Source organism: Micromys minutus (assembly GCF_963924665.1).
Source record: "Micromys minutus genome assembly, chromosome: X".
Lineage (NCBI taxonomy): Eukaryota > Metazoa > Chordata > Mammalia > Rodentia > Muridae > Micromys > Micromys minutus.
Genome location: NC_137970.1, coordinates 124,989,484 through 125,015,726, shown reverse-complemented (window position 1 = coordinate 125,015,726; position 26,243 = coordinate 124,989,484).

Genomic DNA, 26,243 nt, shown 5'->3' with positions numbered 1-26,243 from the left:
AATGGAATACTACTCAACCACCAGAAACAATGACTTAACCAAATTCTTAAGAAAATGGCTTCATCTAGAGAATATCATCCTGAGTGAGATAACCCAGTCACAAAAGAACAGACATAATATGCAGTCACTGATATTGGGATGCTAACCCCAGAGGCTTGCACTCCCCCAGAAATAACTCACAGACTGTATGAAGTCCAAGAAATAAAGAAAACAAATATATATATATATATATATTTACAAAACAAGAAGGCTTTGACTATTTCCATGTTGCGTTTTGTTTTGCATGTACTTTACGCTCATGGTAACTATTAGGTTTTCAATGCATACTGTCAAGCCCTTGAAAAAATCAAGTACTGACTAAAAAATATATTCACATAGTTTTATGTAAAAATTATTTCAATATCTGAAACAACAGTACTGACAAAAATGTATAATTTTAAGCAAAAAATGTTTAAAATCTGTACATTTATCTTTGTTTTGTAAAATAAAGTTGTTTAAAAAAACAAAGATAAATGTACAAATTTTAAGCATTTTTGCATAAAAGTATACGAATACATTTTTGTCAGTGCTTGGCTTTTTTTTCCCAAAGGTTTGATAGTGTGCATTAAGATCTTACTAGTTACAATGAGCATAAAGTACATGCAAAACAGGATGTAACCTGGAATTAGTCAAGGTTTTCTTGGTGTATAAGGATTGAGCATAATGGTTTTTTCTTTTCTTTTTTTTTCCCTTGAACATCACACAGTCTGTGAGTTGTTTCTGGGGTATTCAGAGCTTTCTGGGGTTAGTATCCAATTATCAGTGACTGCATATTATGTCTGTTCTTTTGTGACTGGGTTACCTCACTCAGGATGTTATTCTCTAGATGCATCCATTTTCTTAAGAATTTGGTTAATTCATTGTTTCTGATAGCTGAGTAGTACTCCTCTGTATAAATATACCACAATTTTTGTATCCATTCATCTACTGAAGGACATCTGGGTTCTTTCCAGCTTCTGGCTATTATAAATAGAGCTGCTATGAACATTGTGGTGCATGTGTCTTTGTTGTATATTGTTGTGTCTCTGGGGTGTCTGTTTTGTTTTTTGAGACTGGGTTTCTTTATGTATCCCAGGCTGTTCTGGAACTCCTTATGTTGAGAAGGCCAGCCTTGAACTCACAGATATTTACCTGCCTCTGCCTCTCAAGTATTGGAATCAAAGGCATGAGCCACTATGCCCTGCTGAGGGAGTTGATTCTAAGGTGAGCTAGCAGGATGGGCCATGAAGGGAAAATGAACAAATGAACACAAAAGGCATCTGAGAGGTGAGTATGGCAGCAGGAGCTGCAACTGAAGACAAAGGCTTTGTGCTGAACATGCAAGGGCTCAGCATTGCTTTGAACAGAAATGTGGCACAAGAAAATCCATACTTTTATCAGTTCTGTTTGAATTCGGTGTGAAGAACAGACTCTAGGAGAAAAAGGATGGTGTTTGACATATCACTCAGGAGGCTCATTTGAGCACTCAGATGATATAGTAGACCAGATCAGGAAGTAATCAAGAAGATAAGAGAAAGGCATCGAACATAATTCATGGCATAAAGAGCAACCAGAAATGTGAGAGTTTATGATCCTGTGTAGTTCATTAGAATTTATTAAAATATAAAATAAAGTATTGGTACTTACTGAATATTAAGTATAAACACAATTCTGTTTGTGAAAATAAGAACGGAGAAGGGCATCAAGCATGACTCACATACTCTGTTCCAGCTCCAGTACAAAGACAAACAAACAAATGAAACATAAAATGAGTGGGTATGGCAAGGGAGTATTCAAAGACACAGAGGAGGGGCTTGCTTCAGAAAGCTGAGAAGACTAAAGGGGAGATTCTCATAAGAGTTAATCACTGAATCAAGCCTTGATGGGGACCATGTGAAAGGGAGGGAACACTGATATTGCAAGCAAATGCACAGCATATGTGAAGGCACTGAGGTATGAAACAGTATGGTGTCTATTTGGAGCCAGGGATGAACTGGATGCTAGTAACATTAGCTGTGATCTGAGACACAGACGGCAGAACAGCTTGTGGTGGTAGTGGCAGAGCAAGGAAACATGGCTGAGTTCTGTCTAAGACATATTGTGTTTGGGGTGCCTGAGAAATAGTTAAATAATGTCTGCAAAGTGCTGACTTATAAAGATAGAGCAAGGCTTAGGAGGAACAGTGAGCTGCCCACAGAACTGCTTATTTGTAGGACTCCACAGCCCTACAACATCGTGTTGTTCAGGATGGGAATGTTGAGCTTCTGTGAACATCTTTCTATCTGCTGAAAACCAACCCCCACTGCTGTCTGGATTGCTAAGACCTCATCACTTGCACTGTTGCGTTTGCACTCTTAGGGTGGTTCTTAATTCTCTGTCCTAGATCTAGCCCTATTTTGTCTTCCTAGACTATGGGCCTTGTCTGACGATGTTTATATTGTTGCTTTTACTTTTTCATACAATTCTGCCATTAGTATGTTGGAGCCCAAGAAGGAGCAGGGTCTTTCTGTGTTAAAAATCTTCCCATCTTGCTGCTCTGGTCCTTACCCAGAGAACCAGTTCTGCAGCAACACCTTTTGGTCTTGTTCAAACCAAGTTTCTGCTCCCTCATCCCATATATTTAACAGGGATGCTAACACTTGTCCAGACACACCATCCTGACTCTGTGCCTGGAGCTTCTTTTCTGTTACATTGTTTCTATTAAGAATATACTTGAAGATGTCCAACGTGTTTCCTTTACATTTTAATTTGTTATTTTAATGAATGCACAGAAGTATATTTATTATCTTTGGTAAAGAGACAGTGGACACAATGAAGTATCATTAATGATCATGAATCTTTCTGTTTTTCTTAAGCACACCATTACCTTCATACCATTTAGTGGCATTATAAGGAAGGTGTCAAATTGGGGAACTAGAAACCTGTTGAGGAAATGAAGTGTCAAGAGACCCTGTGAAAAAGTAGACTCTGCTACTCCTTGTACTTGGTGACAACTTTTTCTTACATAAGCCCCAGTAGTCAGAAGATGCCCTCAGACAACACACCAGCCAGTGTTCAGGACCATTTATACTGGGTTTTGAAGAGTTTGAACTTTATCTGGGAGATGATGATCTTTTTTTCTTTTCTCCTAAACTTAGCTGTTTTTTAAACATTTATATTCTTCTAAAATAGGAGAAATTTTCTCAAAATAGAAAAGTTTAAAGATGAAAATTTTAAGTGGCTTCACCCTCATAACTATTGTTAGTAGAAGGTACCTTTTAATTTTGCTTTTATGATTATGCATAGACATGACAATAAACAGAAAAGGCTGGGGAAGGGTGGGTTTTAAATGGCATGCATGTATGGATGCTGCCTTGAAATATACATATAAGTTCAATTACCCTTCAATCTGTATAAGTGGCGGTTCTTCATGAGAAAGACATTATCAGATCTCTCTGGCAACTAATGTGGAGGTTGAGAGGAAGGATAGGGGTTCTCATGATCATCCAGGCCAAGAACAGGAAATAGCAAAGGACCAGGAAGGAAGCTCAGAGAGTGTCTGCACTCCAGGAGCACACTTTCTAGAACGTGCTATCAGGTGGAAGAAGCTCCACTAGATGAGTGACTCATAGGTCACAAGCCTTAGTGACTAGGAGGTGTTGCTGCCATTATCAGAAATAGGCTAAGCAAGCAGAGCAGGTTTTGTGAGGAAGAAAATCAGTGTTTTTTCTGATGTGTGAAGGTGCTTCATCTGACAGAACATCCAGCACTCATGTGGAGATAGCAATCTGGGGTTCAGATCACAACAGGTCTGAAGATAGAGACCCCAGAACCATCTCTGCCATACTGAACATAGAAATGGAGATTGTGTATGTATAGAGAAAACATCTGTCAAGATGTTGGGGGAGGAAGAGGAATGGAGAACAGTTAACAAGGTTGGCAAGGGGGCAGGAGTTCTGCCTTGTGTTCTTGTCTGTGAAGTCCTTGGAGAGTTCCTAATAGGCTCAAGGGCATGGTGAGTTTAGTGAAAGAAGAAAATAAAGCATTTGTTTCATTTAAAGGGAAGACATGGAGTGGGAAGTAACTTGGGATGATGGTTGGATAGATGGATAATTGAACCAGTATCAGAGAATTTGGCTCAGTGATTGGTCTGTGCAACAGTTCCATGCAGAGAGTTTGGGAAATGATGTTGCCAGCAAGGCACCACTGAACTTGTCAGTTAAGTCTTCAGTAGTCTGGGCAAATGTCTGGAAGCTTTACTGTCCAGATGTTGGGAGTGAAAAATAAGAAAAAATGGGTGTAGCTCCAGAAGTCTAGGAAATACCTGAGCATTTTGTAGATTACAGTACAGGATATAATAGAACAAACAAAGCTAGGAAGTAAGCGTTGCGGATGATGACTCAGAACACTGGGGCCTCAGGGGACTGTGACCAGAGGAAATGAGAAATACTAAGATGAGAAACTGTCAACATGTGAGGTTCAGGAGAAGAAATCATACAGATTGAAAGCAGCAACTTTCAAGGATACACTGTGCTATACATCAGACTAACAGCCCTGCAGACAGTATCATTTAGTGCCATTTTCACAAAAACCCATGAGGTAGATGTAATCATTACCTACATTCTGCAGAGGAAGGAAATGAAATGCGCAGAGATCAAATATCCTGCTTTTGGCCAGAGGAAGAGAGGCCCGAAATACATGTTTGTGGAAAAGCAAGATCTGAATCTTTATTTACCACATTGTCACATGTTAATGGATACATGTGACTCAAAGCAGGATGTTAGTCTTTAGCAGGTGATGGGGGTAACTGATCACAATACAGAAAAAAACCATGATTCTCTCTAACAAATGAAAACCTAAGGATCAGAAACAGTCTGTGCTTTTCTTGTCAGAGATGATTAAGCCAACTCTGGAGCACAGAGCTTTTAATTCTAAGGCACTATGAGTTCTTCTAAAGTGGCAGGTGACTACAAAAAGTTGACCATCAATGCCAATAAACACCTTATCTTGCCAGCAAAGGGAAACAACATGGCTCAGGAACTGTGGTTACAAATAATCATCCTCAGGAGCTCAGAAATTATGCATATAAATGCCAACTCTACAATTTATTAACCATATATCCTGTGGTTAACTGCTCAAAAGCTTTAAAGCTCTGAGTATAGGTTGAAGTTATAGCTCAGTGGTAGAATGCCTAGAATACATAAAGCTCTGGGTTCAATATCCAATAACCCCCAAAAGGAAGTAAGGGAACCCCTAACTCCTTTCTGTGTGGCACAAATAACAAAATTGTTATTAGTTAAAATATCATTGGAGGATAAGAAGAGTGTGTCAGTGAGGAAAGTGTCTGCCAGGCAGAGGAGCTGAGTTTAACCCCAAGAACCCATGTAGAAAGCCAGACATGCGGATATGTCTGTAATCATAGCTGCAGGAAGGCATAGGAGCAGAACCCTGGGACAACCTCACCAGTCAGCCTTGTCTAATCAGTGATCAATAGGCCAATAAGAGACCTGTCTAAAAATTCATTGAGGGCATTGAGTGTCCTGAGGCACACTCATGTATACATTACCCAAATAAAACATGGTAACCATGGTATGCGTGCATCACACATATGGCACTGAAAAGTCAGTAAATGCTTGTGGTCCGTGGCATTTGTTTCATTTATAAGGTTGCTGATTGTGGAGAGGACATGAATTAGTGGCAGGTAGCCTGGGTTCTCATCCCTGGTTGATCACTTAATTGCTCTGACCTAGACAGGTCACTTTACGTAGGAGACAGTTTCCTGTGCTCTCTAAATTGAGGATAATTCACAAGTGGCTGTAGAGATAAATTAGGCAGTAGATGGTAAAGTGCTGGGAAAACTGCAAAGTGCTCCACAAAGGTTAGTTATTTAATTCCACCTTGGAACTAAAAGATCAGCCTTCTTGGGAACCAAGCACAAAAGATGAGAAGAAAAGAAAATAACCAAGTTAATGAATTCCATAAATCAAAACTGAGAAAGTTTGGAGGAAGAAAAAAGATTCTTACTTTTTCTTCTCCTAGGTAGAGAAATGTATTTCACTCCACTAAACTCGTATCCAGAAGCTGTTTCAAGCCAGGATTTGGGCAGGCACTGTTGTAGAGACTGGGTTGAGTCTGGATTTGGTCATTGATTGTCATCATCTCCCCTAGGTCCATAAACAGACAGGACAAGCAATGCAGCATGTGAGTAACATGACAGAGGAACAACACTGGTCAAAGAGCCCAGAGACCCAGACTAGCAACTGTTCATCATGTCAATGGAGTTGTGGAGGATGGATCTGTTCTAAGAACCAATGCATTCCCATCAGTGTCCAATTTATTGATGAGACATATACCATGGTTAGAACTTCAAGATGACTGTTTACACCTGAGAACTGATTGCTACTCCAAAGGGCCCGGTGATGATCTTTGCAGCTCAGGGAAACAGTTCTTTATACAGATAGCTCCAGAACACCAGAAAGACTAGGCTCTGCCATATAAGACAAGGCTAGAAAGTGAGTAGCCATGAGTACAGTGGAAAGTGTCCACTGAATATTAAGAATAATGTGTCCTAAATTGTTTTTCTTCCCACTTGGTACCTCTAGTGTCAGACACAGCCTGATATGTGTCAGATCTGAGGCTGGTACTCCACATGATGTAATTTATCCTTCACCTCTGCCAACATGCCAACCAACTATGCCTTGCCAACTATTCAGCATCCACCACACTTGGAAGCACAATGAACAGGTAAATCTGTGCCACCATTCAGAAGTGCCTTAGTTGTGTCTTTTAACAAAGATTATCTTGATGGTATTGAGGAGTTGCCCTGTCTGGCAGGTCAGCCTTTTTCAAACCTGACAATGACTAATCTGTCAAGTGACTGCTTCATTGTTGAAAGATGCATAGCTTTGTTCAGAAAAGGTCATATTCACTGGGTTTAGTCAATACAGAATAATGTATTACTTCTTTTCTTTCTGTGAACTCTAAGATCATATATGGAATATTAGCAAAGGAAATTAGCAGTTAGTGTTGACCATCATTAAGAACATAGCTACCTTCTCTCTACACCAGTGTTCCTCAACCTTCTTAATGCTGAGATCCTTTCATGCAACTCCTCAGTTGTGGTGACCCCCATCCATAAATTTTCTTGCTACTTTATAACTTTAATTCTGGTAGTGTTATGAATTGTAATATCTGATATTCAGGAGAGCTGATAAAGGACCCCAAAGGGATCCCAACCACCATGTTGAAACCTGCTGCTCTACATTATCCTGTAATTATTGGTATTGTCACTAGGTACTAGATATTAGAGCTCTAGTTATGTCTTTCTAATATAAGTAGATCCATAAAGTAACTAGTCAATTTTGGTACTCAAATTTAGATTTAATAGAGACTGCATTATTTACACAGATCAACAAAAGATAAACCACAATGGATATTTAAACTAGATATGCAACTAAACCAAGGTTTAGAGGAACAACATCCCTTAGAAAACTTAGTGATACTTATCTGCATTCATCAATCTTAGTATCTTCCTTCCATTTTTTGCTGTTTGAATTCACTAGTGACCACAGGAGGCTTATTCTGAGCATGCTTCAAAGGCTTAACTATCTGATGACTCAAATAACCTAGGGAAATAGTGTGACATTACTATCTCTCTTTCTTTTTTTTATCACCGCCTTTACCTTGTCATGAGCCATGATATGGAAGAATCATTGTTGTGAGTCTTTTCTAACAGCCATTTACTAAAGGCATTAATCAAAGGTGTCATTCTTTTCTGATCATGGTGCTTCTGTCTTCTGAGATCTGCAAGGTATCAAGAGGGAAAGTAAGATCTTGCTGTATATGGGTTACTTCCCAGCATGAAATCCTATGAATATATTTTCCTGAATCAGGGAACTAAATGTTCCTTCTCTAAACCCAAAGCCAGAGTGTATGGTATTCATAACATGCTCCATGGTCTCTTAGAAATTACTACTCCCCAGACTATTTTTCTTAGAATTTGGACTTAAGAAAGTGAATTATGCCAGAATGGAATGTTTAAAAGAATATTTCAAGACCATAAGCAGATTTCTAAATAGGTGTACATAAATGCTTTTTCCATATGGTTTGCAAAAAAATCACACCCAACCATAGTCCTCATTGCAGCTCTGTTTGAGCACAATAGTAACATTTTCCACAGACTAATAATACAGACTCAGAGACCCCGGAGTTGTTTGTTCTACAAACTCAAAATAGGAAAGGCTCACTTGCTTCTGATTGGGAGATAGACATCCATTGTTTTCATTTTGTCTTTAAACCACAGACTAGAAAGATGGGTTTGGAGGCAAGAAAACATTAATCCATGGGATGAGGAAGCTCTGGGAAATAAAATATCAAGATTCACTTATGGTGCTATAGTACAGAGATACTAAAGCATGCTACACTGAGCATGGTTACAGAAGAAGCTGGAGAAAGAGGAGGACATAAAACACAAGGCCAGTGAACAGTATTTCAATGTTCTTAAGAAGGGCTTAATACAGGGAACTGTGACTTTATTTGAAGAATGGAGAAGATGAACTCAAGGAACAAAGGGAAGGAAATGAAGCAGACAGAGGCTGGGGATACTAGGAGAAGAAATGCATGCTAGAGCTATTACCTCATACAAGGCTATGCTTTACGAATTGTATTTTGTTATACCCTATTTGTAGAGTGGCCTGAGATCCCACAAGTTTATTTTCAACTGAGATGGCATTTTTTTCCATGACTAGTGTGACAGTGTGCTCACTTTGGGTTGGCCACTAGTCAGCCTCAATTAGAAACTTGGAGCTCTTTTTGCTCTGTGACTCATAGTCTTGACCACTGGCTGGACCCTTTTGCTGATTACTTGCAGACTTCAGACTGAGCCTCTGACTCCTGGATACTTTCCATAGTGCAGGCCCCAGCCTAAATGTTGTTGCACAGACCTCTGCCTCTGCTCTAAATATTCTTCCCAGTTTTCTGTTAGGCTATATAGTTGTCAACACAGAAAACACTAGAGAGGCCTGGCTTACAAAATACAAGTTATCTAAATCCTTTATTACAAGGCTCAAGAACTGAGTGGATAGAATGAGTAGTGGAACTTGAAGATACAGGAGAGTTCTGTCTTAAGGTTTTATTGCTGGGGAAAAGATACCACGGCCAAGGAAACTCCTATAAAAGACATTTCTTTCTTTTTAATTGGGTTATTTGGTTTGTTGAGTTCTCTATATATTTTGTATGTCAGCCCTCTGTCGGATGTAGAGTTGCTGAAAGTCTTTTCCTAGTGTGGAGGCTGCCATTCTGTCCTTTTGAAAGTGTCTATCTCAGAGAATCTTTTCTGATTCACGAAGGCCCATTTATTAATTGTCAGTCTTATTCCCCAAGCTGTTGGTGTTCTGTTCAAGAAGCTGTCTCCTGTGCCAATGTGTTCAAGGCTATGCCCCACTTTATCTTTTATTATCTTTTATCAGGGTCAGTGTATCTGACTTTAAGTTGAGGTCTTTGATCCACTTGGAGTTGAGTTTTGTGCAAGATGATATATACGGTTTGATTTGCATTTTTCTACATTTTGACATCAAGTTAGACCAGAACTATTTGTTGAAGATGCTTTTTCCCCATTGTATACTTTTGGCTTCCTTGTCAAATATCAAGTGTCCATAGGTGTGTGGATTTACTTCTGGATTTTCATGTTGATTCTATTGATCAACCTGTCTGTTTACATGTCTATACCATGCTGTTTCTTTATTACTATTACTTTGTAGTACAGTTTAAGTTCACAGAAGATGATACCTCCAGAAGTTTTCTTATTGTACAAGGTTGTTTTGTTTTTCTATATGAAGTTGAATACTGTCCTCTCAAGGTCTATAAAGAATTGTGGTAGGATTTTGACAGAAATTGCATTGGATCTGTAGATTGCTTTTGGTAAGATGGCCAGCTTTACTATATTAATCCTGCCAATCCATGAGTATGGGTGATTTTTCCATCTTATAATATCTTATTTAATTTATTTCTTCAAAGTTTTAAAGTTTTTGTTAAACGGGTCTTTCATTTTCTTGGTTAGAGTTACACTGAGACAAAAACAAAATAAAAATCTAAACAATAAGAAAATGCTTAATTGGGGCTGGCTTCCAGTTTCAGAAGTTCAGTTCATTATTATAATGGCAGGAAACATGGCCGTGTGCAGGCAGACGTGATGCTAGAGAAGGAGCTAAGAGTTCTAAATCTTGATCTGTGGACAGCAGAAGGACTCTGTGTGCCACACTGGACATAGCTTGAGTATGGGAGATTTCAAAGCCTGCCCACAATGACTCATTTCTTCTAACAAGGTCATATCTACTCTACCAAGGTTATACCTCCTAATAGTGCTACTCCCTATGGGCCAAATATTCAGACACATAAGTCTATGAAGGCCATTCCTATTCAAACCACCAGAAGCACTTTCTGTCTGGATAATCATCACAGTGTTCTCACTCTGCATTAGAAATAAAGCCAATAGGAAAAGTGCATAGTATAAAAGAGGGATTATTAAATTCTCTCTCATACTATATTAGCTGAGTAGCCCAATAATAGGCATATGCCTTCTAGAGAGCCTGATAACCAAGTGACTGCTCAGTTCAGGTGCATAAGCTATCCCAATCTAACACTCAAAGCCAGAGCCAGGAGAGTTTATGGAGAGCTGCTGGTCTTGGGTCCCTGGTGGAAGACAGGCAAAGGACAGCAGCAGCAGCAGCAGCAACATAGTGGTACTCACTAGTACAAGTGAAATTAGGTGAGCAAGCAGCACTGCTCTTCCTTTACATTTCTTTCTATGAGAGGCGCCACTAGAAAGTGCTATTGTTCTATGAATTCCTCCATAAAATAGTTCCACAGACCCACCAGACCTGCTAAGAAATAGAAGGGGCTTGATTTTTGGTTATTTTGTTATTGTTATTGTTATTGTTGTTGTTGTTGTTGTTGTGGTGGTGGTGGTGGTGGTAATGGTGGTGCTGATGTTTGAAACATGCTCTCTCTACATAGCTCTGGATGTCCTGGAACTTGATCTGTAGACCAGGCTTTTAGTAAACTCATAGATATAGATCCACCTGCCTCTACACTCTGGGCGCTAGGGTTAAAGATGTACATCACGATGTTCAGCTCATACCTGTGTCTTTTAATTGATTACAGATCCAAAAAAAATTGACAACCAGCGCTGTGTTCAGTAAGCTCATATCCCAGGAGCATCATGGCTGAGGGCTACAGCCAAGAAGAGATAAAAAAGGGGCTACTCATAAATACCATCAGTAAATCTGAGCATTAAAGGGCATCTAACAACCATTTGGTATCATGGCTCTGGAACTGATGACCTTACTGTTCAGATGAATAATCAAAATCCCTATCCTCAGGCACAAACTTAAGCAGAAAGCAAGGCTGCTGATAATCACAGTTGCTCCACAGTGACCAGCAAACCACAAGCCTTTTTTCTAATGGAACTCCTGAGTAAAGAGTGTACAAATGACTCATGGATAACATGCACATGCACATATGTGTTTACACACATACCTGCACATGATATAGCACCCACATGGAAGTCAAAAAGTAATTTTCAGTAGTTGACTTTTTTCCTTTCATTGTTAGTTCTGAGATTCACACTCAGATCTTCAAGTTTGCCTTTAGGTGCCAAGTTCTAGAACTGACCATAATGACTTTTATTTAAAAATTGAAAATAATAAAATTTCTAAATTCCAAGCTATCATATTTATATATAACCTATTCCAAAAATAGTTCCTGGGGTGGAGGGATAGCCTTTATACATACACCTTTAGCCCCAGCACTCAGGAAGCAGGGCAGGTTGTACATCCAAAGCTATTCTCACCTAGATAACAAATTCAAGACTGTAGAGTGAGACGCTGTCTCAAAAGGGGGGGGGGTCTGACCTATAAAATGGAAATAACCAAAGTGAAAATAGATCATATTATATTTCCACAATGGTACAGAGTTCCACGCAAAACTAAACATACAAGTAAATTGGTAAATAAAGTTAAAGTGGACTATTAACATGTAAAAACATTAGCTAGAAATCTTTTTCTAAAAACAAATAGGGACACTTATCTTAATGTATTAAAATATATTCTAAAGGTATTTTACCACAAGTTGTGACAGAAGAGACATATTAGTGTATGGAATGTGCCTCAAATATATGCATATTTAGTACACGACAGGGGATGCATCACAAATCAGCATCCAAGTGTGTTGAGATAAATGGGGAAAGTTTTGGAGTGAAAATTAATTCACATCTTTTATATGGAGATAAAAACAAGGGAGAAGAACCACAGCCTGCTACTATGTAGTCACTTTCACCCTCACATCTGGAGAAGGAGAACTATGAATTTAAATCATGCGATTTTTCTGCATCTAGTGTGAATCTTATGAGAATGATCCATGTTATTGCATGTACTGTACATTGTTAGATAAAATGTCAAAAGTGTATTTTCATGCATTCTACGCATGTTCTATTGAAGGGCATCGGACTTGTTTCCAATGTTAGGGTCTTGTTAATAAAGTTCACTCAAGCATTCTCATCAGATACTTCTTTAACATGTGTTTTCATTGCTCTTAGGTAATTGCTTGGGGGAATAATGACTGCATGAACAGTCAGTGGATGCAGAATTTGTAAGAAAGTGCCAGGCAGTTTCTCAGACAGGTTATTCTACTTTCACTATCTCATACTCTGCTCACCATCTAGTATAGTCAATCTTTACTTTTAACTACTTTGTTAAATAGTGACATTTTCTAGTCATTTTAAATCACATTTTAGGAAGTATGTGATGTGAGAAATCTTTCTTGTGTTTATTAGGTGTTTGTAATTTTATTTTGTGAAGAGTTCATTTGATATTTTTGCTCATTTTAATTGAGTATTCATCTTTTAACTAATGAGTTATAGAGTTTTATACATATTTCCATGGTCATAGCCAAACGTATGACTTTTAAAATACCTTTGCCTCCAAATATAGCTTACTTACTCATTTTTTCATAAGAGGGTTCTTTTAATGATTAAAAGTTTCTAATATTTATGATATATATATATTCTTTATTGCTTCTGAGCTAAAAAAATCTAACTGTAAGTGATGAGAATGTTCTCTTGTTTTTCCTTTAGAAGGTTTATGGTTTTAATTTTATATTTAGGCCTGTGATTCATACTTGATTAGTTTTGTAGAAGGTATAAGGGTAGAGTCAAAGATCATCTATTCATGTGGATAGCCAGTTATTGAATTGACAGTGTGTGAGCATAATTTTCCTTTCTAATTAGATGGTTTTGTTACCTCTGTCACAAATAAGATAACTGAATTAAAGTGGATCTACTTCTAGAATCTTTAGTCACTTTAATATATTACTCAGTACTTATACCAATAGCATAGCATCTTGATTAATATCACTGTAAATAAAAACTCAGAGTTAGGAAAGTTTCATACTCCAACTGTGCTCATCTTTCTCAATATTCCTCTTGCTTTTGTAGGTCCTGTGCATTTCCACAGACTTTAGAACAGGCTTATCAACCCTCCCAAAACATGGCATGACTGTATTGACTTTATAGATCTTTAGTTATACATATCTATAGATCAACTTCTGGTAATGGACTGTCATACCACAAATAACATCATCCTATTCATATATGTGGAATAGTTTTTCATTCCTTCAATAAGATTTTAATTAAAAAGTATCTTTGACCTAGATGTGCTTTAGGAGGATTAATTTCATATCAATATGCAGTATAGGTTGAACTAGCAGCATGGATATTTCTTGTGGTAGTATCATGGCAAGCCATAAATAGGAAATATATGCTGGAGTAAATGTATCTGTAGAGTGGCAATTAGGAAATGCATTGCAGTATTAAAATCACCAGGAGTTGGTGAATAGCTGTGGAGAGTAAGAAAGAAAGAAACTTATTACTTATTGCTTATTAAAAGAAAGAAACTTATTAGCCTGGGTTATCTAGAAGAGAAATATTACTCTAATATAACCTAAGGGATTAATATTTCACTGAAACTAAATTCTCTATCACCTCGAACTATGTATTTAATGCATATTATTTAAGAGTTTTGCTTGACTCTAAGAACACAACAACTTAAGCACACAAGGTCTTTGCCTTATAGAAACACTCCACAGATGATAAAGGCTCTTATTAAACAATCACAAGAATGGATACAAAATTGCAGCTATAAAAGTACTCTTACACAAGTGTATGTAGCATCTAGATCTTGCTTTCTGATGCTATTCTTCAGTGAAGACAACCAGAGCTCTTTGAACAGTTTAGTTGTAGAATTACAGCAGAAAGTATGTAAAATATGCTAGAATATCTTGTGACTACAGAAAGCCAAAAAATAAAATAAGCACAGAAAACAAACAAAGCCCCCAAATGAATAGATCCTATTGCAGTTAATGAAACACATGGAAATTTCTCAATGACCAAAGCTGAAATACTGTGAACAACAAAGTAAATGAAACAACGATGGAATATAACCCGGAGTGTTATAAGTCCAAATTGATATAAAAGATTGAATTTGAATAAATAAATTTATAAATGAGACACACTAAGTAACCTTCTCTTTTATTGCAATTTATAATTCCAACAAATTCTATAGAATCCCCGGCCTAAGAGGCTCACTATCCCCTTCTCAGCTCTGGCTTCTGCATAGTGAATGCTTTTTGGAAAGTGAAACATGGGAGTAGAGAAAGTAATTTCATAGTGGAGAAATTGGACACATGCTTTTGACATGATTAAGGTGACAAATTAGATTTGTGTTATATTAATTTTATTTGATGTCATTTTACTTCTGTAGTTTCCCACCTAAAAATTTTTATGCCATTCTAACAACAAGGAAACTATCAAGCAAATCTCAAAAGATAGTCATTCAATAAGCTGTATAACTAATGCCCTTCAAAACTGTCAAGGTTAAAAATAATCAAAACTGTGTGAGAATATTTTTTCATAGCTAATAGAAGTCAAAGAATTTTAAACCAGTGTGGCAACCTAAAATTCAATAATGGGATAAAAACAGTAAGACCACCTGCACAGTGATACACTTTCTCCAATAAGGCCACGCTTCTTCCAATAAGGACTCACCTCCTAATAGTGCCACTTCCTATGGCCAAGCATTCAAACACATGAGTCTATGGTGGAGGGAAACCTATTCAAATGACCACAATTTCAGTCCATTGCCCCCATAGGTTTGTAACTATAATATAATGCAACGTGTATTTAGTCCATTTCCAAAAGTCCCTATAGTCTATTACAATTTTAACAATGTTTAAAGACCAAATTTTATTCTAAAATGCATGCAATATCTTAGCTGTAATCCTCTATCAAGTCAAAAAATTTTTAAAAAGATGGTATAATTCCAATACCTCATGGTACAGGATATATATACATTATCTTCCAAAATGTCATTACAAGGAAATACTGGACCAAATCAACACCAAACACCAGCTAAGCAAACTCCAAACTCTGCATCTCTGTGTCTGATGTCAAAGTGGTCTTCAGATCTTCAACTCTTTTTCATCTTTGTTGACTGCAACAAACTTCTTCTCCTGGGCTAGTTCCACTCCCTGTTGGCAGCTTTCCTCAGAAAATAGCCCATGGCTCTAGCATCTCGAACAGCTTGGGTTTTCCAAGTCAACTTCAATGTTACAGCTTCTTGTTTCAATGTCTGGGATCCACATACCATCTTCTGGGCTCCTTCAATGGGCTGGTGTCACTTCTCCAGCTCTGCTCTGTAGCTCTCTCAGCTCAGGTTTATTCACTCACCTGATGCTGCTGTTCTTGGTGATCATTCAGTGGCACTAAAATCTACTGTTCCAACTAGACTGCACATTCACCAATCGCCTCTCATAGGCTCTCTTCATGGTACCAAGCCTCAACTCCCTTGAATGACACCTTCAGTACTGGGCCATTAACTACAACCAAGGCTGCATCTTCACAAATAACACAGTGCCAAGCCTCCACTGCTGATTCTTACACATTACCAATTCCAGCTGCCAGCATGAGGCCTATCTTTAGACCACAGTTTCATTGTGCTCTCAGTCCACACTTTCCAGATTTCACAACAATGATGTTGGTTTCTTCTTAATCACTGCTAATTTCTTGGCTCCAGATAGCCAGCATCAATTTTCCCAGTAACCCCTTCTCTTGACTCTAAAGCCAGAGATACATGGCTGAAGTTGCAGAGCTCTGTTGCTTACTAAGGCTGTAACATATCCCCCTTATTTTATTGTATTACCATCAGATTTCTGTTTTCTAACTCCTTCTCTGCATACACATTACTGTTTGGGATCTTGCTCTGTGGACTGCCCTTGAACTCAGAGGGATTAAATGCATGTACCACTATACCTGGACCTAAGCTTTCTTAAATTCCTCTTCATAATATGGAAGCTTAATTGGGTGAGACCTTGCTTTGAGGTCACCATTCCCTTTATTCCATTTAATATCTTTAATCTGATATTTTCCCTTGAACACAGGGGTTTAATTCCATTCCACTTCCTGGTGCCCCCTTAATTCTTGAACCATACATTTTGCATTTTTTCCTCTCTAAGTTTGCTAAGCTTGATCAAAACTCCTCATAAGTATGCAGGACAGAGACTATGATAGGGTTTTTTTTTTTTTTTTTTTTTTGAGATTTTTTTGTCAGTACAATTAATATAAATCTCTTTACCTTAGCCTCGGGAAGACTTTATGGACAAGGGCAAAGATACCACATTCTTCACCAAACTATCACAAGAACAATCTCTAGGCAACATAATAAACTTCTCCTTTAAAACTTTTTGACTAAAGCCTCCACAGTTCAAATTACCCTCAGTACAACAACTATCTTTCATGTTCCTACTAGGACGGCCCATTAAACCCCAAATAAAGTATTCTACTGCTTTCCTAATCCAAAGACTCAGAATTCGCATTTTCCAAACAAAACAGTCAGCCCTATCACAGCATTACCCCACTCCTGGTATCAACTGTTTCAGTTATGGTTTCCATTGCTGTGAAGAGACACACTGATCACAGTAATTCTTACAAAGGAAAAAAATGGGCTGACTTACAGTCTCATAAGTTTAGTCCATTATCATCATGGCAGAGAAGCATGACAGCATATAGGTAAACCCAATATTGGAAGAGTTGAGAGTGCTATATATAGATCCACAAGCAGGAAAGAGGAGGCTATATTCTACACTATGAGGAGCCTGAGCCAAGTATTCAAACACACGAATCTATAGGGGCCATTTCTATTCAAATAACCACATTGTGGTTTGGGATGACTTTTTAAAGAGAATAGAAATAGAAAAATTTACATTTGGGTGGACTGGGAGGTAGAAAGGATCTGGGAGGAGTTGGGGGAAGAAAAAAAACATGATCAAAATATATTATAAGAAAAACAAAATGGGGCACATCAAGTTGTATGTATACATTCATATTAATATATGTAATAATAATAAAGAAAAAGAGGCCATTGATTTGACAGGTCAAGAGGTCAGGACATAGGAAGGGTTAGAAGAATGGAAAGTAGGGGTATTTAGAAGGAAGAAAGGGAAGGAAGGATTAAAAAATATTTTGAACTGCTTCTGGAATCTTTATATACAATTATTTCTTTATTCGGACTGCTCACAGACAACTCATATCACATGTGCAAACGGGTTTTCTGACCTCTTCCAGTGTCTTGATTTCAATGAATTCTGCATCAGGCTCTGTGCTAGTTGAACAAAAATTTAGGTGTCATTGTTTACTCTCACCACCTCCCACACTCCGCCGATTAAAAGAATTATTCTTAAATAAAGATATAACAGTTTGAGTAACTTGTGAAACCTTGTACACTGTGTTCTATCATATTTACCTTGATCATACTGCATAGCTCATCAGGCAATTATTTCTGGTCCTTGAGCATACCACACCTCAAGGGCTTCTGTATTGGATGCCTTTCCCCTGAGATCTTTACCTGCTCGTGCTTTCCTGTCTTCCTTTCATGGCAAATAAAGTGTGATTTTCTCAAAAAGCTCTTCTCAAGTTTCAAGTTCCCCTCATATGGTGTACATTACAGAATGCTTATTAATTTAACGGGCTTTGTACTTAAAACAGCTTAGAATCACCAAAAATCTCTATCAAATGGTTTAGTGTGTATCCTCTACCCCCAAAACACTGCCATTATTGTATTGATATGATATTAACAAGACTCAACTATCTATTCAGAATTACTGTTTTTATCCTGTTCTTGAATTTTAGGTTGCCACACTGGTTTGAAATTCTTTGACTTCTACTAGCTATGAAAAAAATATTCCCACACAGTTTTGATTTTTTTTAACCTTGACAATTTTGAAGGGTATTAGTTACAGTTTATTGAATGGCTATCTTTTGAGATTTGCCTGATAGTTTCCTCATTGTTAGAATGGCATAAAAATGTTTAGGTGGGAAACTACTCTCAGCTCCTACAGCACCATGTCTGCCTGCACACTGTCATGTTTACTGCTCTGGTGATAATGGACTAAAACTGAATCTGCAATCCAGCCCCAATTAAATTTTTTCTTTTGTAAGAGTTGCCATGGTCATGGTGTCTTTTCACAGCAATGGAAACCTTAACAAAGACACCTACAAAAATAAAAATCAAAACAAGCAAAAGACTAATAGGACAAAAAAATGTTCAAAGCCAAATAAAATACCTACAACATACACACACACACACACACACACACACACACACACACACACACACACACACACAAAATCATGGAGGTTATATATATATATATATATATATATATGCCAATTCTTAACATGGAACCTATCCTAGAATATGGTTGATATTCCCAGTGGTACTCTATTAGATAAAATAGATTTTGATTTTACCAGTGTGTATAAATTGCAAATAGGTACTTGGTTAAGAGTGAAACCATCCCCCTGTAAGTGCTAGGATCACATCTGGCTTAAATCTGTGCAGATCTTGTGCATGCTGCCAGTCTCAATGAGTTCATATTTTTAACAGATCTCTTTGTAAGATACTGTCTCTTTGGAGTCACCCACCATCTCAAGCTCTTACTATCTTTCCACCTTTCTGTCACACAGACACATAAGCCTTGAAAGGTGGGTTTTGATGAAGACTTCATATTTAGGACTGACTGCTCCAAATTCTCTAATGCTTTGCACATTGTCCATGTGTGGGTTTCTGTATTAATACCCATCTCTGCAAAAATAACTTTCTCTGATGAGGTTTGAATGAACACTAGTCTCCAAGTACAGAAATATGATAGGAAGAGTCATTTTGTTGCTATGTTCCTTTAGCAAAATAAAACAAATAGTTTTTCCCAAGACCTATGACCTATTTTGTCTCATATTTTTGTCCAACTTTAACAGTGTCAGGTTTGAGTTCCATCTCATGGAGCAGGTCTTAAACCCAATCAAAAGTGGTTGGCTACTCCCACAATATTTATGACACTATTGTTTGAAGTCACTGATTTAAGTCATAAGATTTGTACCTAGTTGAAATTTGTGTTTAACTTTCTCTTCAGGTAGTGTGCTGAGTATATTTCAGCAACATGTCTGTAAAGGCGAAGTTTCTAGTTAGGTACCAATCATCTTTGTTGTGTTCAGTGACAAAAATAAGTTGTGTCCTAAGCAATGGGGCCTTATCATCAGGTTGTAGAGAGCAACCAATAGCCTTATTAATTGCCTGTGGTGCTTGGAAGGAGCACTTTGGCCAATGACTCAATAAGATGTTATCATTTCTAGTACTGAAGGTTTTCTTAGGTGGCAAAATATGTCTACTTGAGGGACTGTCACCCCTATTATTTGGTGACCTAATTTAAATACTTGTCGTGTAAGTATTTAATTTACAAGCCTTCTACAGTAGTATGCTGGGGCTCTCCAGCTACTGACAGGGTAGCCTTGAGAGGAGGTTTGGAGTCATTTAGGAGGAAGTGAGTCAGTTACAGTGGTCAGGAGAATCTTGCAGCTCTGAATGACTAGCATCAGGTTGTCTCTATTTATACAGTTTCACAGAACAAAGCCAAACGAATGATTATCCAAGAAGTACAGACAATATCATTTTGTTTCTGGAGATGTGTTTAATTTTTCATTATATGTCAAGGGTTATGAGTTGGGTCACAATTAGGAAGTATAAATAGAACAGATTTTATTATTATTATTAGGTTATAACTTCAGTTAAAATCTAAAGAATGTCTCTGCCAAAGCCAACACATTTATTATATTGCAGCTTGCTTATGGGGAGCAGTATTTGCAGTTCTAAAGCACTTCAGGCAGAAAATATCTGAATGGGTTCTTTTGATGAATAGCAAATATTAATATCTAATTCCTTTTACTATAATCCCATCGTCTATGCTAGAATATAAAGAGAGGGGAATACATATTCATACCTGAGGAAAGTACAGGTTCATGCAGCACTTTAGACACTGTGATTGCTTTTAGGTTTTGGTCTCTACATGTTGCATTCTCAGGAAATTTCTGCATTATGAACACTATTGTTTTCCTGAGAAAAATTATATCTGACTCATTTTTTAGGAGAAGTCCAAAATTTACTATCCCTTCTGTTTTTAAAAAATAATAACCATCTGTCCCTATTTGGAAGTCTTCCTTGTGCCCTGGAGATTGTGATTAGTAAGCACTAAGCTCCAAATTTTAAATGAGTCCAGGACTCCAGGAATTTTGTTAGAGTATCTTCCCCTAAACAAACTCTAACAATATAATTGGTACAGGTAATACAGAGACAACCGACAAACTATGACTGGCCAGGAGAGTCAGCATATGCTATCATTTTATTGATCTGGACCATTTTGATTGATGTATGATAAAATCTCAAAGTAGTCTTGATTTGCATTTTCTGGTGGTTAATGATGTTGAACATCTCTTTAAGTGTTTTTTTTTTTTTTTTTTTTTTTTTGCCATTTGTTTCATCTTTTGAGAATTCTCTATCCCAGTTTTGAATTGGGTTATTAATTTACTTGATATCCAGTTCTTTTAGTTCTTTATGTATTTTAGATATTAGTCCTTGTGGTGGTTTGAATAGAAAATGCCCCCATAGGCCCATAAGGAGTAGCACAATTAGGAGGTATGGCCTACTTGGATTAGGTACAGCCTTGTTGGAGAAAGTATGTCAAATAAATTTTCTTCCTGCTGCCTGCTAATCCAAATGTAGAACCCTCAATTACTCCTCTAGCACCATGTCTGCCTGGATGCTTGCCATGCTTCCTGCCATGATCATAATGGACTAAACATCTGAAAGTGTAAGCCAATCTCAGTTCAATGATTTCCTTTATAAGAGGTGCCATGGTCCTGGTGTCTCTTCACAGAAATAAAACCTTAAGATATTCCTCTATAGGGTATGTTTCTGGCAAACAACTTTTCCCATTCAGCAGCTTGACATCTTGTCTAAATGACAGTGCCCTTTGATATTTAGAGGCTTTTCATTTTTATTAGGTTCCATTTATTAATTGTTTTTAATTCCTGTACTATCATTATCCTGCTCAGAAACTTTTTCCTCATGCCAATGAATTCAAGCCTATTGCTCACTTTGTCTTCCAGCATACTAAAGGTATCTGGTCTTACTTTGAGGTCCCTGATACATTTGGAATAAAGTTTTCTGCAGTGGATATGATAGATATATTTCTCCTTTCATTCTTGTACATGAAGCCATCCAGTTTGACCAGCGCCATTGTTTGAAGATACTTGTTTTTTCTGCTGCATATATTTGTGGTTCTTGGTGGAAAAAAAGAGATGATACCCTTACAGTGTATAGAATTATATCATGATCTAACTGAGTCTTCAATTCAATTCTATTGATTAACATCTTTTTAATGCCAATACCAGGCTTTATTCATTACTACAGCTGTGTAGTACAACTTGAGATTGGAGGTGGTGATCCTTCCAATGGTCTTTTACTGTTCAGTGTTCTAATAGTTATCCTGAACTCTTTGTGTTTCGATGTGAGGTTGAAAATTGTTCTTTTAATTTTTGTAAAGAATTGTGTTGTAACTTTGATGGATATTGCACTGAGCCTGTAGATTTCTTTTGATGGTGTGGCCATTTTTACTATATTAATCCTGCCAATCCATGAGCATGGAATGTCTTTATGTCCTCTGATTTTCCTCAATTTCTTTTCTGAGTTCCCACAATCTCATCTCCCCTCCCCCAAGACTATCATTAATAGCTTAGAGACTATTTAGCTAGGTCACTGAAACTGAATCGGAACGGTTGTATATGTACATACTTGTGACTCTACTCAGCTTTGAAAAGACATCTTGGTTTATCCAACTTTTGACTCATCTACAGGAAAATAGTTCGCCCATTAAGACTTGCATTGTGACCTAGCTTGGATATAACCATTGATGGGTCTGCCTGGACTTCACTCTTCATCTCTTTGTAGAAATATGGATATATTTGGTTTCATTATTTTCTATGCTGTGTGGATTAAAGAGGACAGATTCAGGCATTTTGTCCACCAAAAAAATATTGTTGAGGTACTTTAATGTGTCAGGCAAATGGAGTGTAACAAACACATTTATTATAAAGAAATGATCTTGGATTCATGAGATTTACCAGCTATTGAGGAGGTGGACTTAAATAGATGCATATTATCACACATTGGGATCATAGCACGAGGTCTAGCAGATCTCTGGAAATTAGACAGAGCTACTTTCCTCACCATTACTTTTTACCAGATATGGTCTACCCAGATTTCAATGTCCTCTATTCTTTTTACATCTTCTGAGTGCCTGATTAGTGTGAGGTACTGAAGATACCAGAGCCAAGGCAACAGTGACTTATACCCATGGATCACATAGCAAAGTAAGAGATAGACAATAGTGAAATAAGAAGTGTGTATTCAAGAGACACTATTCAAAGACACTATTCAAAGAGTACTTTGTGAGGCTGCAAAGATGGGTCCATGGGAAAAGTAGTTCCCACAAAAGCACGAGGACTTGCAATTAGATCTCCACTACCTACATAACAAACAAAACACAGTGGCATGTGTGTTTAACCCCAATTTTAGGGGAGAGATCTCACACTTGATAAACTGGTAAATTTCAATCCAGTGACAGACCCTGTCTCAATAAAATAAGGCAGAAAGTGACTGAAGATGATACCTGCTGTCAGCCTACCCTTACATGTAAGAGATACATGTACACTCACACTAACACCTGCACACACTAAAGGGTTGATAAGAGCCATATTAAGGAAAAACTTAAAGTCATGTGACATATCCCTGTCTTTACTTTCTGTGATTTAGACAAGGCCTCTAAAGCAATGGCACTGGAGTGGAAACAAATGAACAAAGGAAAAGCCAGTTATAGAATGATTTTAAATACAGGGGTTTAAAGCAAATGGAATGCAACTGATATGGCCCTACAAATGGATTGAAGTTTGTCATTTGAAGAAAAAGAAAGAATGAAACCGGACATGGTAGCATACAGAGAATAACATGAAGATGGCACCATATTAGGCTGATTTAGTGAAGAGATCCAGAATCCTGAGGACCATGGAATGAGACAGATGAATTTAGTTCTTTCTATTATGGGAATCAATGTGATACTTATGAGCAAGTAGCCAAATAGCTTGAGTCCATATTTTGATGAATGGTGTACACAGGTTCTTAACACCTCAAACTTACCAGCATAGCTTTTACTTTTTTCTTTAAATATTTATCAGTAAATGAATGTTCACAGTGAAGGCATATATATACACAATAGAATTCTATTCAGCAATTTTTAAGAAGGGCTAAGGAATGAATCTCAATAGCAGAAAACATGTTTATCATGTGCACAAGTTTGATCAGTAACACCAAAAACAAAGTGCTGAAAATTTCCCTGGCATTGCATTATATGCTTAGGATCCCAGTACTATGGAGGTGAAGGCAGAAGGACCAGGATTTCAAGACCACCCTCATCTATATAGTGAGTTGGAGGCCAAACCAAACTGCATAGAAAAAAATAAATGACTAATATTTAAGTAGATAATATTAATTTCTCATTTGTATTATTATATAATGCCCATATGACAAAAGCCATTAAACTATATTCATGAAATTTATAAAATTAATGTTGATTCTAAATCAAAGTTAAAGCCCCATGTCATGTGTGGGTTTCTTTGCCCTCTAGTTAGTCTGGCTAAGGGTTTATCAATCTTGTTAATTTTCTCAAAGAACCAGCTCCTAGTTTTGTTGATTCTTTGAATGGTTCTTTTTTTTCTATTTGATCAATTTCTGCTCTGAGTTTAATTATTTCCTGCCGTCTACTCCTCTTGGATGTATCTGCTTCTTTTTGCTCTAGAGCTTTCAGAAGCTGTGGTGGCTCTGACTCTTCCTATCAGGAAGACATAGAAAGCCTACGAAGAGATTGGGCCATGTTGAAGACCATGTTCTGAGCTGGAATCTAAGCATAAATCTAAGCATAGCTTTCCAGACTCCCAACTCCATGCATTTTTTGTCCCACAGTGCTTGCTATTGGCCATTCCAAAAAAATATATCAAAACATCAAGCAATAGTTTATGAATGGCTCTGGAGCAGGAAAGCACAAAACCTCTGACAAGCTCAGATTCCCAAAACATACCCTTTCATCTCCCTGTGATTATAGTGCAGAGATACCTAAATCCTCTTTGGACACCTGTACTCGCTTGCACAAACTCACACACATACCACATGCATACGAATAGTTTAAAATAATAAAGATAAATCAATATTAAGTGAACAAATATACCTACTACATTTACCTGCTGTTGACTCTGCCCTCCTCGTGAAAAAGGTTGTTTCCTATCTTCAGGCCTAAATTTAAACCTTCCATACCTTCTAATCTGCCTCACATCTAGTGCCCTATGTCAGTAGGACTTGAACTCTAAAGCAGTAGAGGTGAGTCACAGCACTGGCTTAATTTCCTTAAAGACCCTGGCTCGATGAGATTCCTCCATATTCGGCCTCCACAGCTCTGAGATTATGTGCTGTCCTGCACATTGAGCACACTGTGTTGATTTCAGTAAGAACACCCTCATAGGCTCATATCTGAACGCTTAGTCACCAGGGAGTAGCACTGTTAGAGAAGGATTAGGAGGTGTGGCTTTGTTGGAATAAGTTGGAGGAAGTATGCCACTAGGTGAAGGCCTTGAGGATTTAAAAGCCCACATCAGGCCTAGCCTCTGCCTCTCTATCTCTCTGTCTTTGCCTCTGTTTCTCTCTTTCCTTCCCTCCCTCCCTCCTTCCCTCCTGCTCCCTCAGCTTATGTATTAACTCTTAGCCAATTCTCCAGCACCTGCATGCCACTATACTCCCAGTCTTGATAAAGGACTAAGCCCAATGAAATTGTAAACAAGCTCTTAGTTAAGAACTTTACACTATTAGAGTTGCTGAGTAAGTATCTGTGGAGTGAATGTGAAGTCCTTTGGGTATATTCTATGACAGTAGTTTTCAACCTTCTTAATGCTACAACCCTTTACTGCAGTTCCTCAGGTTGTGGTGACTCCCAACCATAAAATTATTTTGTTGCTACTTCATGACTGCAATTTTCCAACTGTTATGAATCATAATGTAAATATTTGTTTTCCAATGGTCTATGGAAACTCCAGTGGAAGGATTTGTGGACTACCAAAGAGTTTCTCTCTACAGGTTGAAAACCACTGTAAAGAATGTCATAACCGGGTCACATGGTAGATTATTTTTAGCTCTTTGAGAATTCTCCGTAATGATTTCCTTAATGGCTGCACACCTTGAAATTCTACTAACAACCTGGTCATGGTCTCTACCTTATTGTTTGAACCTGCCTCTCACTAAACCTGAACCTCTCTAATCCAGATAAACTATCTAGGGGATAAACTAGCTGGGGATCTCATGTCTATAACCCCCTCTCCCCAATGCTAGAATTAGGTTTATGTGCAGCACTGCCTTCATTTTTATATTTATCTAGGGATTCAAACTTGGGTCTTCATGGCTATACTAAAAGTTTTTCACCAGGACGTTCTGGAACGTGCTATATAGGAGAGGAAGACCTTAATCTCCTGATCCTCCTGTTGAGATTACAGGTGTGTCCCACCACACGTGGTTTATGTAATGCTGGGAATTACTGAAACCCAGAGTTATCTTGCTACAGCCCCAAACTGAAACCCACTGCTTTACAGGCCAACTTTCTCCACATTGGCTGACCAGGCTTGTAACACCTTTTTTTATGTAGTTTCAAGATGTAATAGTCTTCATGGCACACCCCTTCTGTGGTACCATGTCCTTTAAAAGGGTGGTATTAGC